Source organism: Petromyzon marinus, chromosome 3, assembly GCF_048934315.1.
Source record: "Petromyzon marinus isolate PM22_M1 ecotype Great Lakes invasive population chromosome 3, UKy_Petmar_22M1.pri1.0, whole genome shotgun sequence".
Lineage (NCBI taxonomy): Eukaryota > Metazoa > Chordata > Hyperoartia > Petromyzontiformes > Petromyzontidae > Petromyzon > Petromyzon marinus.
In genome coordinates, this window is record NC_133669.1 from 6,413,317 (window position 1) to 6,425,635 (window position 12,319).

General features: G+C 44.8%; 1 protein-coding gene across 1 annotated transcript in view; it reads right to left on the reverse strand.

Annotated features, from left to right (window-relative positions):
- Positions 1 to 1,731: 1,731 nt before the first annotated feature.
- LOC116952634 (potassium voltage-gated channel subfamily A member 1) overlaps positions 1,732 to 12,319 on the reverse strand; it is a 37,548-nt gene continuing 26,960 nt past the window's right edge. Inside the window, exon 3 of the mRNA XM_032972209.2 lies at positions 1,732 to 8,665. The gene's annotated coding sequence lies outside the window, so the exon portion shown is untranslated. The remainder of the gene's footprint in view (positions 8,666 to 12,319) is intronic.

The following is a 12,319-nucleotide window of genomic DNA, read 5'->3' on the forward strand; positions in this document are numbered from 1 at the left end:
GCGAACGTGTCTTCAATAAAGTGCGATCTCAAGAGAAGTGTGTGAAGTCGTCATTACACACGTACAAGCTGCGCAACCAAATGGCGGTGTCGTCCATGGCAAGCGAGTAAATGCAATGCCCGAACGAGAATCGGGTGGCGCGTGCTCACCGCTGCTCTTGAGCCAGAGGCAGCGGTGGAATTCCAGGCTCCACTGGCAGTGCCCAGTCTCCAGAGAAACCACGTTTGAGTTGTCGAGTCCCGGTGGGGCTTTGACAGCTTTACACGTGGCATTTCTGAATTAACAGCCAGATGTTACACCAAGTACTGTATAGACGTTGCACTAAGCAAACTGATGTCAACGACGCTGACTTTATATCTGAAATGCCCGGGTGAAAAAAAATGTATCTCCCTTCCCAAATTTAAATAACGATTTTGCGAGAATTATTGCAATTCTCTTCGATGTTTCAACCCCGCTGAATTGTCGCTCCTAAAGCGGATGCGCACTGGGCCTCTGTGCGCCTCTGTGCTCGGAAAAAGAAAATAACTTAAGCCTTCCCTTCCTAAAACGTACAATGAAATCCCGTCGGAGCAGTGGCTGTTTCGAAACGGTGCAGACAATGACTGTGAAAGTAATAACCCATTCACAGCAGTCGACCCCGCTAGTCGAGAGCGGTGGAGGGTGGCGTGAAGTGGTGTCGGTGGCCAAATATATTTCATATTTAATTTTAAACGCGGTATCTTCTGTACACCAACGTATAGATTTGAGCTCGCGTTTCTGTCGCATTGAGTTACTAATCTGACTCTCAGTCCATTACAGTAAGAGGATACTCAATTGTATCCGATATAAACACAATCACTGAAGAGTGACCTGGAGGGGTGGCGTGGTGTCTTGTGTGTGGAATCACCTCGTTGCGTTCGTAGGACCCATTTTTAGACTGATAAAAAAAATTAAGGAATTGTTGAGGTGACCAGCTGCCTCAGTGGACTACGTAATGCCCCATCACAGTACATGAGCCTCCACCACTGAAATTCTGGGTTCAAATCCAGGCAAACCACCCACAACTTAAAAACCGTGTTCTCAAGTTGAAGTGAGTCGATTGATGCAGTCCGATTAGCAATGACTTGAACTAACAAAAAAATATCCGCTTCATTCTGATTATTCCACATCTGAGATTTACAGATGTTGGCTTGATTAACATGTGCGCATCCGATTAGCACGGTTGACGAAGTACGGTGCGAAAGAAGTTCAACATACACACATACATTTGTATGCACATGTACAGCCCAATTGTCAGTCCACCACCGGATGAGGGTTCCCCCCACATCGTACGGATCACGGTGTTTTTAAAAATAATTCTTTGGCACGCTGGCCAGAGCGGGTTAGCGAAGGAGGGGTAGCATAAACGTTTACGAACGTAGTGTGGTTCAGCAAAAATAACTGGACATTTGTCAAAAGGAACATTGTAGCTCATCGTATTCCTCCAGTATAAGCAAATATGTTGATTCTGATTCGGATTGCTTTTGTTGCACTGCCATCCGATGTCCACAGTACGGGCCCCCGGCAGCAGCCTGCAGCAAATTATTTTTTTTTAAACCCATCGGGGCTCAGCCCCCTGCTTAGCCCCGAAGAATCTGATGAGATCGGGCATAGGCGACATTCGCGTAACTTTAAATTCACGCAAGGTGCGTTCGGCAATCCAAATGAATTTCGCGACAGTGTGCAGTAAATCACACACGACACAGACAAGAAGGCGGTCACGTCATCATTAATGAGTGAAATAACATCCACATTTGCTTATCTATCTGCATAGTTTATGTCTCAATTCACATGCAAAATTTTTTGCAAAATAAACTTAAACAATATCATAATTATCGTTGTTATCAATTAGAGTAATAATGTGATTTTTTTGTTTTACATGAAAACACACACTTTAACAATACTGGGCAAAACATCGTGAATGCTGGTAAAAGTGTCCGTAGCTTCTGCAGACATTGTATATAATATAAATACTATAGCCTTGTGATTTTTTTTTAAATTTTAATATTTTTTCTTTTTTTTACTAAAAATTGCCAGATTTACAGAAGGCATGCACAAAGCTTGTGGCTATGTGGCCACTTCAAATGAACAGAACATCATTCTGTTTGGGTGAATCACTCATTGTCTCCCACAATCCCCGACAGCCCTCGAGTTCAAATCATACGTATATTGTATCTTTTGCACAACTGGTTAACTCTTGAAGTTTGTGTATATATTATTGTCTCCATGGCAAATGAGTTCAATTCCACTGTAAAATTGTAACGCGTTGGGAAGCGTCTTGTGTTTCGTGCTGATTTCACAGCGATTATTACGCATCTTACGAAGTTTGAAATAAATTTTCTTGTAGTTAATATTTTTACAATATTCCCCCAGTCTCTCTTGAAAGAGATGCGTACGTACTAATCTATTTCTGCTTAATCATTCATCACCAATACTAAGTGTGGCAAATTGGCGTGACTGCGTCTGAAATAAATTTACTTTGTAAGAAAAAATTACCGCTCTAATTTGATTCTCAATTAATCACATTCAGTGCGACTTAAGACTTTTAAATAATTGGGGGAAACATTTTTGCAATCAGGTGGCTGGGTATAGCCCGAAAGTCAATTCTATTACAACGAACCAAACTGGAGCACCCGCCGATACCAAAGACATCGTGACGTCACTCTGTGCGTGTAGACCATTGTGCGAAAGTCACAGCCCAAATATCAACCTTGAACCCCGCGCACTGCTCATTTTAAAATAAACCATCCTTAGCTCTCCGATGTGCGTTTTTTCGGGTTTGAGCCGCGTCCTGTTCGGCGTTACGACTGACGTTTCGCCCCACGCGTGCTGGCAGCTCCTTTCCCGTCTCGATGCGCGCGGCGCGAAACGTCGGACATCGCGCCGGACAACACGCGGCGGTGCAACCCGAAAGCGGACATCGCCGGGAGCTGTGCAGCGCGACCTTGAAAACCTAGGCAGTCCTTTGTCTCAAGCCCTGGTTCTGCTTTACAAAATACAGTTACACTGATATGGCGTCTCATCACAGAATTACCGCCTGTTTCGTCTCGCGTATTAAAGTGAGCTCAAAAGTGTAAGGGGCGGCGTTGCACGTGCTAGTAGCTTTGCTCGCGACGACCAGTTGGCGTTTCCCCTTTTTAAAAAAAAAATCTCAGCCACGACGGACTAACGATGGCCGATTTTTTTCGCCACGAGTCCGCGGGGCCGGGTCTACGAGAGGTCGCGTGGGAGGAGGCGGTCGCCACGTGCGCAGTCGACGGCCGTGAGTGACCCTGGCGGCTCATGCCACGTGGAGGCGCCGTGAGTCGTGGGGCCGCGCGTGCGTGCGCGGTCCGAATGCGCGTGCGAAAAAACAACAACAACAACAACCAAACCAAGCTTGGCCTTTTTGGCGAAGCAGATCGCAGCATCACCGTAAACAAAGAAAACAAAACGGCGAGGAAAAGTTCTCGCAACGAACGTAAGACGGCAACAACAACAACAACAAAAATCGTAAGTTACATTAAATAAATGACACATTCATTTGTTTTGTTTATCTCCCCGTCCTCCAGCAAAACCGTAGGCTGGGGTGGATAAACGCAAAAAAGGTTTGACTTTTTTTTAAATAAGAGCACGACAGTTGTTATTTTTTTTCAAGAAGGCAACAATCCCTGCTTACGAATGATAAATAAAGGCGATAAATGAATTCAAGTTTGAGCCGTTCCCAAAAGAGGGCATGCAACGTTGCTTGAACAGTGAGTGCCGTTCATCTCTTGCTCGACAGCTGAGATCACGGAGAGAGAGAGAAAGACGGAGAGATGTCCGCATGGCAAACTCTGCGGCCACGAATTTTGCGTACTGAAGATGTACGAGACGAGAATATCGACTCGCGGTCTCCGCTGGGGGTGTCTGCCTCTCGAGTATGTTCACTGTCTGTACTTTTCCACACTGCGATGACAGTTTCACAATTTCATCAATAGTCGCTGGGTCGCCCCCTCCCCCCACCCACCCACCATTCATACAGCATGTTGTGTGAAAGCTCGTGTATCTCATCAAACGATGATTTTGTTTTCTTCACATTTTCAGTTTAGGACATTCTTTTTGGATGCTGCTGCTGCCGCTGCGAGTCGGTGAACTTTCCCGGTCCAGCGAACGTCATCCATGGCTTGTTCAATGAACGACGAGGGCAGCGATGACCAACTTGAGTTCCTTGTCCGCCGCCCGATTCTTTCGTTTCTCAAATTGTGTTGCGTTAAGTTTTAACGAGTTAAATTACCAACCACACCACCGGTGCACAATCTGATACCGTATACCGTATACTATGCATGCCATGGCTTTATTCATTTTATACAGGGGGGAATCAGAATGTTTTGAGAACGGGATAATAAAAGTACATCACTCGATGTACCAGCTCACTCCTGGAACTTTGCCAATAGTCACCCCATGCTTATGCTACCCCGTGTAATATTGTGGCACTTGATTTGTGCATACAAGTGGAGGGGACTTCAGAACCAGATGACTCGGGGAGTTTGTGAAGGCCATGTCAGAGCTCCAAACCAATGATTAGATTCTCATGCCTAGCGAGGCAATGATCTCAGCCTAGTCACCGATTAGTGCACAAAAAAACGATCATATAACGGTAGGATCGCCACGTGTCCTGGTTTTCCCAGGATTGTCCTCTTTTTGAGGTAGCTGCCCTCCTGGGAAATCTGAAAGTCTTTCCGGGACATTAAAAGTTCCAGGTTTTTTGTCGTTTGTTCAACAACAAGACGATGCGTTTACATGCAGTTCCGCCCGTCTTCCGGGCATTGTGAGATATTCATCTACCCGCGATCGGAGTTGGCAAACCCCCTATGAGGAAGTATCTTGGAAAAACGTGATAACCCATGGAACCTCACTGTCCATTAAGTCGGCTTTTTGTTTACATCAGGCAAGTTAAGTGGATGAAGACAAAAAAAAAGTCAATTGTCAAGTTAATTTTAGCGACCATCTATCAGGATATTCTAAACTAAACTATGTTTTATTTTACCAGGTAAGACCCACTGAGCTATATAGCTATTTTTCAGAAGCGACCTGGCCACAAATGATAGCTGAACGAAGTGCCTTATGTGAAAATGTATAGAAGCCAAATTTTCTAAACATATGTTTCTAAAGGGCGATGGGAAAACCGGAGGACGTGGAGAAAAATCCACGCGACCACGGGAGAACATGCAAACTCCAAAGATACAGGCCTCAGGGTTGGGGTTGAACCCACAACCTCCTGTAAACCAGGCGAAGCAGATAGGATCTTGCCACCGGGACACCCACTTGCAACCCACTTATAAAATAGTGGGTTACAAAGAAGATTATACTTAGCAAATGAACCAGTTTTTTGGGGGGTTATTCTAAAATATACACCGTGGATCATCAACGTTTTTCCACTTAAAAAATTCATCCGGTACAGGTGCCTTTGTCGTAGAGTACATTGTCGATACGTTCAAGATGTGGGTGACCTTCTTGCATCACGCCTGCGACCAAAGCATCCCGGAATGCGACCGATTTTAAATGTGGGAAGCTAAGCAGTGTTGAGGCTGTGGAAAGCGGTTGCGTGGGTGACCACCACCACCACCACGCACACAAAAAGGTTGTCATCGGGGGGCAGTGTCGAAAATTACGTTGTTGTATCGTACATTGAACTTCTTTTGCACCGTGCGTAGCCAACCGTGCCAATCGGAGGTGTGGGCATGCGCGCTCCCACATCTGCTCTCCACCTTCACCAAACCCGCACTGGTCAGCGTAGTGAAGTGTGGTAAAATAACCTCCCGTGTCCCGCGGGCGTGGAGAGGTTCTCATCTAGGGCTGGAGTGACAAAAAGGGGCTGTATGCCTGATGGTGCCAGTTGTAATTAATGGCGAAACATCGTACTCAGATTGTAAATGTGGCTTTGCTCTCCAACACACCGGTGTGCTGTACTAGTAACGAAATGGCATGTTCTGTTTACGTGACAAATCTTACCAATTGGCTGTCGGGTGGTGGCGGGTTTAACGACACATGTATATATTTACGCGATCTCACCCAAAAAAAAAAAAACCTGTATTATGACATTGGTCGCGAAAGTCTCCCACGTGTTAAACAGGTGGATAATCACTCGTGTAATTGTGACATTGCTTATGTCCTTGGCCCCGGAATGTAAACCAATTGGAACTGTTATTCTGATAGAAATCATCTTCACAGTCTTTCTTGATAAGGGGGTAGGGGGGGGAATTGCAGTGTCGTGGCATTTTAAGACGTAATCTGACTGACTCTTCAGTCTGCGCCGCTGCGATGGGTTTGACGGCGAAATTGAGATTCGTCTGTGTCCCACCACTTGTTTTGTCTCGAAAACAAGCTGCAGATGACTACGCTCAATATGGAAGCCCATATTTATGAATCGGGCGGCGTTTAGATTTTGACTGTGAGGTTGCCTCCTCTGCGGAACTCTCCACGTGGCATCACGAAGCTCGGGTGAAGCTAACGCTAAACCGGTGACGGGAGAGAAATCGTGTCACGTGACGCCAACCTGATTTGTTTCAGAATCCCATTCTAAAAAACGTTGTGATTGCCCCACGTGAGTATGGAGATGTGTGTATATTATATACGTGTAAAAGTAAACATTAAAAAAATACATTTTCCCCACCAATGGAAATAAATAGATCAATATTGAAGCCGGGATGATTCCTTGAAGGTAAGCGAAAGAGATTCGGGGCCTGCAATGTATTGCTCATACACTGATAGAGGCAGAGAGCTCTTTAGAACTTTCTACAGAGCTCCATCTAGAGAGGGTATTTTGGCCTCCTCCTCCACGCCTGGGCAGACATCTTGGAAGAGGTGCGAGTATGCAGACTTTTACCGTACCTCACGTGACCTTCCAATCTCGGAACCGTGGCGAGCCCATTTATACTGCTTGGTGGACAGAGGCCAGAGAGAGGGCAATTATTTTCGCGCCACTGTTTCAACGGCCGTGGCAAAGGCGTGAACCGGCGACCTCTGGGATTGCAGGCCCAGTGTGCTGACCATCACAGCACTGCGGCAGCATGCATTTTCTTCAAGGTATCGTGTTGCAAAAGTACCTTGAAGAAAATGGATAAAAATAAAAGTGTCTTCCTCTCCAAATAACAGAAAAGTATATATTTCCGCAAAGGATTTTTGTAAACTTATATATGCATTGAAAGTATTTATCAAAGTCCCTTTTTCACAATATGACAGTAGACACGAAACCCACAAAGTGTAGTAATTAGTCACCCTTCCTGCCCGATTGATAAACTGCTGTAATCATAAACACCAAATTGAATACATCATGGTTATAATTCCATCTATTGCATTGACAAGCGAATCACCTCGTACTGTTTGTATGTATATGTCAACATCGTGTTGCACCAATCGTGTTACACACCCTGTGCCTTTCCAATTTCACACCAATCTACAATGGGCCTCTCTACTCTGCCTATAACGTGAGGAGGATGGCCTTCTTCTTCTTTCGTACGGCTGCTGATGCAGTAGATGCAGAGCAACAACTACAATTTCACATTCAGGCGGTCAAGCAAGATAACTGCGTTCAGGAACAGTGTATTTTGTGGATCGATCGTTGCGTGGTTATACGTTGTACTCTCTCTGTTCGGGATGACCACAGTCGCACGCGACTGGAGAGTTTATCATTTACAATGTGTGCATCAGCTATCCGCATCTGCCAAGGAGGATGGCCTGAATTATGTGTTCATCTTTCGGTGCGTCTGTTGAGGTGGCTAGCGTTTGTGGCCTACAGCTCCCAGCTTTATTGGCATTATTTATTTCACAGAATTTTCTTGATGTGCTTTCCCAACATCGCTTTCACACGTGTGGCTTCATAAAGCAGGCAGTCTGCTGTGAATCTCAGCAGCCGTAGAGATTTACACACACATTTCTGCTTGAACAACACATCCACTTCACCCATCTTGTTTATGGCCAGCGTCGACTGCCTCTGCGTGCCTACAAGCGGACACTGTTACATCGCCACGGTGGGACAGCCAATCGATGAGCAAATGCAGCTGCAGTCTGCACACATGTTAGCATGATGGACTTTGATAAATGCGTCTGGTATATACCTTGTATAGATTCACTCGAACACCGCAAACACACGCGCGCGCACAAATATTGTTTTACTGCAGTAATATTCTCGCTTTTTTCCCCTGCAAAGGCCAAGGAGAATCCCGTCGGTTGTTCACATTCCCGTGAGAGGTCCACAAAAGCTATAGATAGCCGAGCCTCGTTCTTGAGGACCAACTCCACCCTCGCTCATATCCAATGCCACCTTCATGGCGATGAACGGGAGCGTGTGGGAGGAGAGTACGGGCACCAGGGAGAGCTCAGAAATTTGAAAATGAAAAGGAAAAAATATATTGAACCACCATTATATTTGTGCTTGACTGGGGCAGGCCGAGCAGCGGCTTGAGGGAACAAACTTGGACATTTTACCGGCACGTAGTATGGATTTTATTGCCACTGTGCCACTGCCGATCTACTCTGGTTCTCCTCTGGCCTCTACCTCAGACCGTGCCCTTCGGGTGACGCGGGTCGAGGTGGATCCCGATGATGGCTGGGGCCACGTCCTTCGCTGATGTGTCGGCTCCATTGCGGACGGAGATGCGTGGGGGGCATCGTGTTGATTGACCAGCTGTAAAGAAATAAAAATGGGGGACACACAAATAGCCACCGTAACTTAATTTTTGCCCGAGACAGCAATCTCAACCAGGACATCCTCTGACGTTTGGTGTTGTACTCTGATACAGTCTAGCCAGGATATTAGATATGGGTATAGATCCAGTGGTTTGTGTCATTTCCCCAAATTTAGTCTTATCGGCATCATGTCACGTGACGAATAATTAATTTGGGATCTCTCGTGAAGCGATGCAGCCCTTCGTGTGAGAGAACGACAGATCTCTGAAGTTGTATCATTATTGGCTTATCTACAATGATGTTTGTCACATGACAATTAACCTGATGGTTTTTTTTATTCTCAGAGCTGGAATTCATCCAAATAAAGTGTATAAACGAAATGTAATCTGGTTGTTTTTTTAGCTTGTGTTATAGATAGATTTTTTTGTTGTTGTTTAGTACTTTCCATGTGAATGTGGAAAGCAGCACTGGTTCGAGATCAAGTTGAGTACCGCTCAATGTTTATTTAAGCAGAGGAGCACATTGGATTTTTTTGTTGTAATTCATTGAAACCACTGAACTCTTCTCAAATATTGGGATCACTGATATTTCAACTGGCATTAAATAAAAGATGAGCTTATTATCTCAGGTATCCATCAGGAAAGAGCTATCGTGTCGTGGTAGGGCTGCTAACAGAACAACATCTGCAATCACTTAGCAAACTCCCTGAATGCGATCGCCATACTTGGCCTACCAGCATATTAAAATTTACGACAATTAACCTTTTTCATTTTCACAATGTTCAATAATAATAATGCCAAATACAAAATATCATCGAGAGAACAATCGCCAAATGTGTCCGTTGTTGAGATCTTGTATCGGGACACCGGGGGCCGTGTCGGCTTTCCGAACGTGCCTAACAAAGGCTTTCTGGGCGGCCGGTTCATAATGGTCGGGCGATTGACACTGGGCGCCCGTTCCCGGCCAAGAGGCAGAAAGGGGTTTCACGCTCCAGTCTCTGCGCTTCGTGCATCTTTTACGCGATCACTCTGCAGCCACTGAAATGTGACTGACCTCCCTGTTCAGTCACTCTGGTCCCCCCTACTCCATCAATTTGTACCCGGGGGACGCGCGGACCGAACACCGTCAATTTTTTGCCCTGCGACGATCGGGTCCCTGTGGAATTTTGACGTTTACAGCCTCGGGTTTTTGGAGATGGTTTACAGCCTCACTGGGGTTAGATGGATGGGTGATGAGAGTGGGTTTTACGTGTTTGCTTGCTTGCCATGTTTTATGAACAATATGTAAATGTTGTCTTTCGAATGAAGTATGTTAGGAGTAGGTCGCAGAGGTAGGTTGAGGAATTAATAAATAAATAAAATGGCAGGGGTCACCGATGTCGCTGCTGATAAAGCATAATAAATCAATCGAAAATGGGCAGGACGCGTCATGAGAACAGCTGACGAGAGCTGAGAGGCGAAACGAATGACGGAGCGAGATGATGCCAAAGCATTCAGAGACCACTTTCGGACAGGGGCAACTGAACAAATAAAATAACATTTGGGGCGGTTTGCCCATCAGTGGGACGTTACGGGCTGACAACAACGACCGTTTGTCTTGCAGATGCAATCATAAGCAAATCCTTTGCTCTCATTTCCCTTTGTCTGCTCGCAAGATTTTTTATTTTGTTTGTTTTGCTCCGTCTTGTGGACACTATTATATGTGGCCTTGTTGATCTGTACTTGGTCCTTAAAACTCTGTTGCCAGTGACTGCTGTTGTCCTGTGTGTGCTCCATTTCCTTTGCTCTATGCCAGGGCCAGAACGGAGAAACCGGGAGGGGGTGGCAGAGTGAGTGGGGGGGCGGTTGGGCAAATCTCGATCCCAGACGGCTCATTTAATGTGGCCCGTGGCATCATTCAAATTTACTGTTAAATACGATCCGCAGTGGATTTGAAATTGAATGAAGTTAACCACGTGAGTCAGCATTTAAATGCCGTAGTTACGTGACGTGTTGGGGGTGCAGGCCTGGCAAATGAGTTGCACTGCAGCTTCTGTTAGTAGATAAATACTGTAATTTCTTCATCATGAGACCTCCTTTGCCACTAGCAAAATATAATAATAGGTTTGTTTACACTTTTATCTAGCAACAAAACTGATACATTTTTTGCGCTTTTTGGCGTCATCTGGTCCAACACCATGTGAGACTGGGCTCTAAGAAAAGCTGTCTCGGGTGTGGGCCAATCAATTTCAAGGACAATGCATACGTCATCAGTGTTGTTTTTTGTTTGCATTTTGACCGCAGGTATTGTGGTTAATGCAAACATGATCCCTTGTAAAAAAATGTATCAGTTTTGTTGCCAGATAAAAGGGTAAAAAACTATTATTATTACTGTACTTTCTTTTATCGATGTACGTTTACATCACTTCTCCCTTCTACCTCTTCTACGTCCTCTGTATAATCTACATTGCTGCCATCTCTGTTCTCTTTCTTTCCAGCTGTTTGACTACATCTCTCGTGTATCTCATCTCCAGCTTCTATCACTTCCAAACGCGTTTCCCATCTCTCTCTTACATCTCTATTATGAATACATCTCTCGATTATATCTTGATTTATATTGTTGATTATGCATATGTGATCAATGCAAGTCAATGCAGGCCTCAATCCACAATGTTTGGTAGGATAATCCTTGCTCCATACCCTTTTCCCACGGTCACAATTTGTATTAAATTCTCGTGCAGCGGTGAGTCAATCACGTTTGCTCTTTGTTCACACGTAGGGCTGCCAGCTCTGAGATATGAAAATACCTAGATGTATCGTGGGAAAAGAAATTTCTCACAATGCCAGAAGGAGAGAGAACTGCATGCGGATCCTTCAAATGTCACGGGAATACTTTGCAGATTGCCCAGGACAGCTGCCCCAACAAGAGGAACGATCTTGGGGAAAACCAGGGCAGGTGGCAACCTTATTTACACGCCACCATATCCCAGTGATTTCACACGACTCTCACCACACGGAACAATGAAGCCCATTAAGGCATTAATTATGGTGCACTGATTGAAATTATGAATCATAATTGTACATTGCATTTTGTGCAGTCATTGGTGACTGGGCTGATACGTTCGGCTCAGAACACTTTAACACCTGCTTTATTCATGGGTGGCTGGAGCCTGCGATATTTATTATTTAACCATAATCTTTTCTTTTTCTAATAAGGTGAGAGTGCTTTGAAACGCATAATCACGACTCGTGTAAAGATCCGTCGATTAAAATCGATTCTTTCACTCACAATACATGCAAAGAGTCACGAGTGTGAGAATCGATTACTTTCATCCGTACATGTTGTACATAATGGGCTCACGTGACCCCTGCAGCCACCAGAGGCCGCTAAACTTAACACATTGTTAAATAGAACAAATTATTGAAAATAAACGCTACCCTGAATCGTGACAATTTGTGGAATTTATTATTTATCGCAGGAGTTAAATTGTTCCACTTGTAATAATCTCCTCTACAAGGGGTCACCTTGTTCATAACGGTTAAATAAAAATCCGTCTTTACTAAGGTGCAGTAAATGTTTCCAATTGCATTTGCCTTAATCTCTAAAAATGAAGATGCCAACGAGTCTTCGATGTCTACTTCACAGTAGACAGCATTGTTTTAAATAATAACCA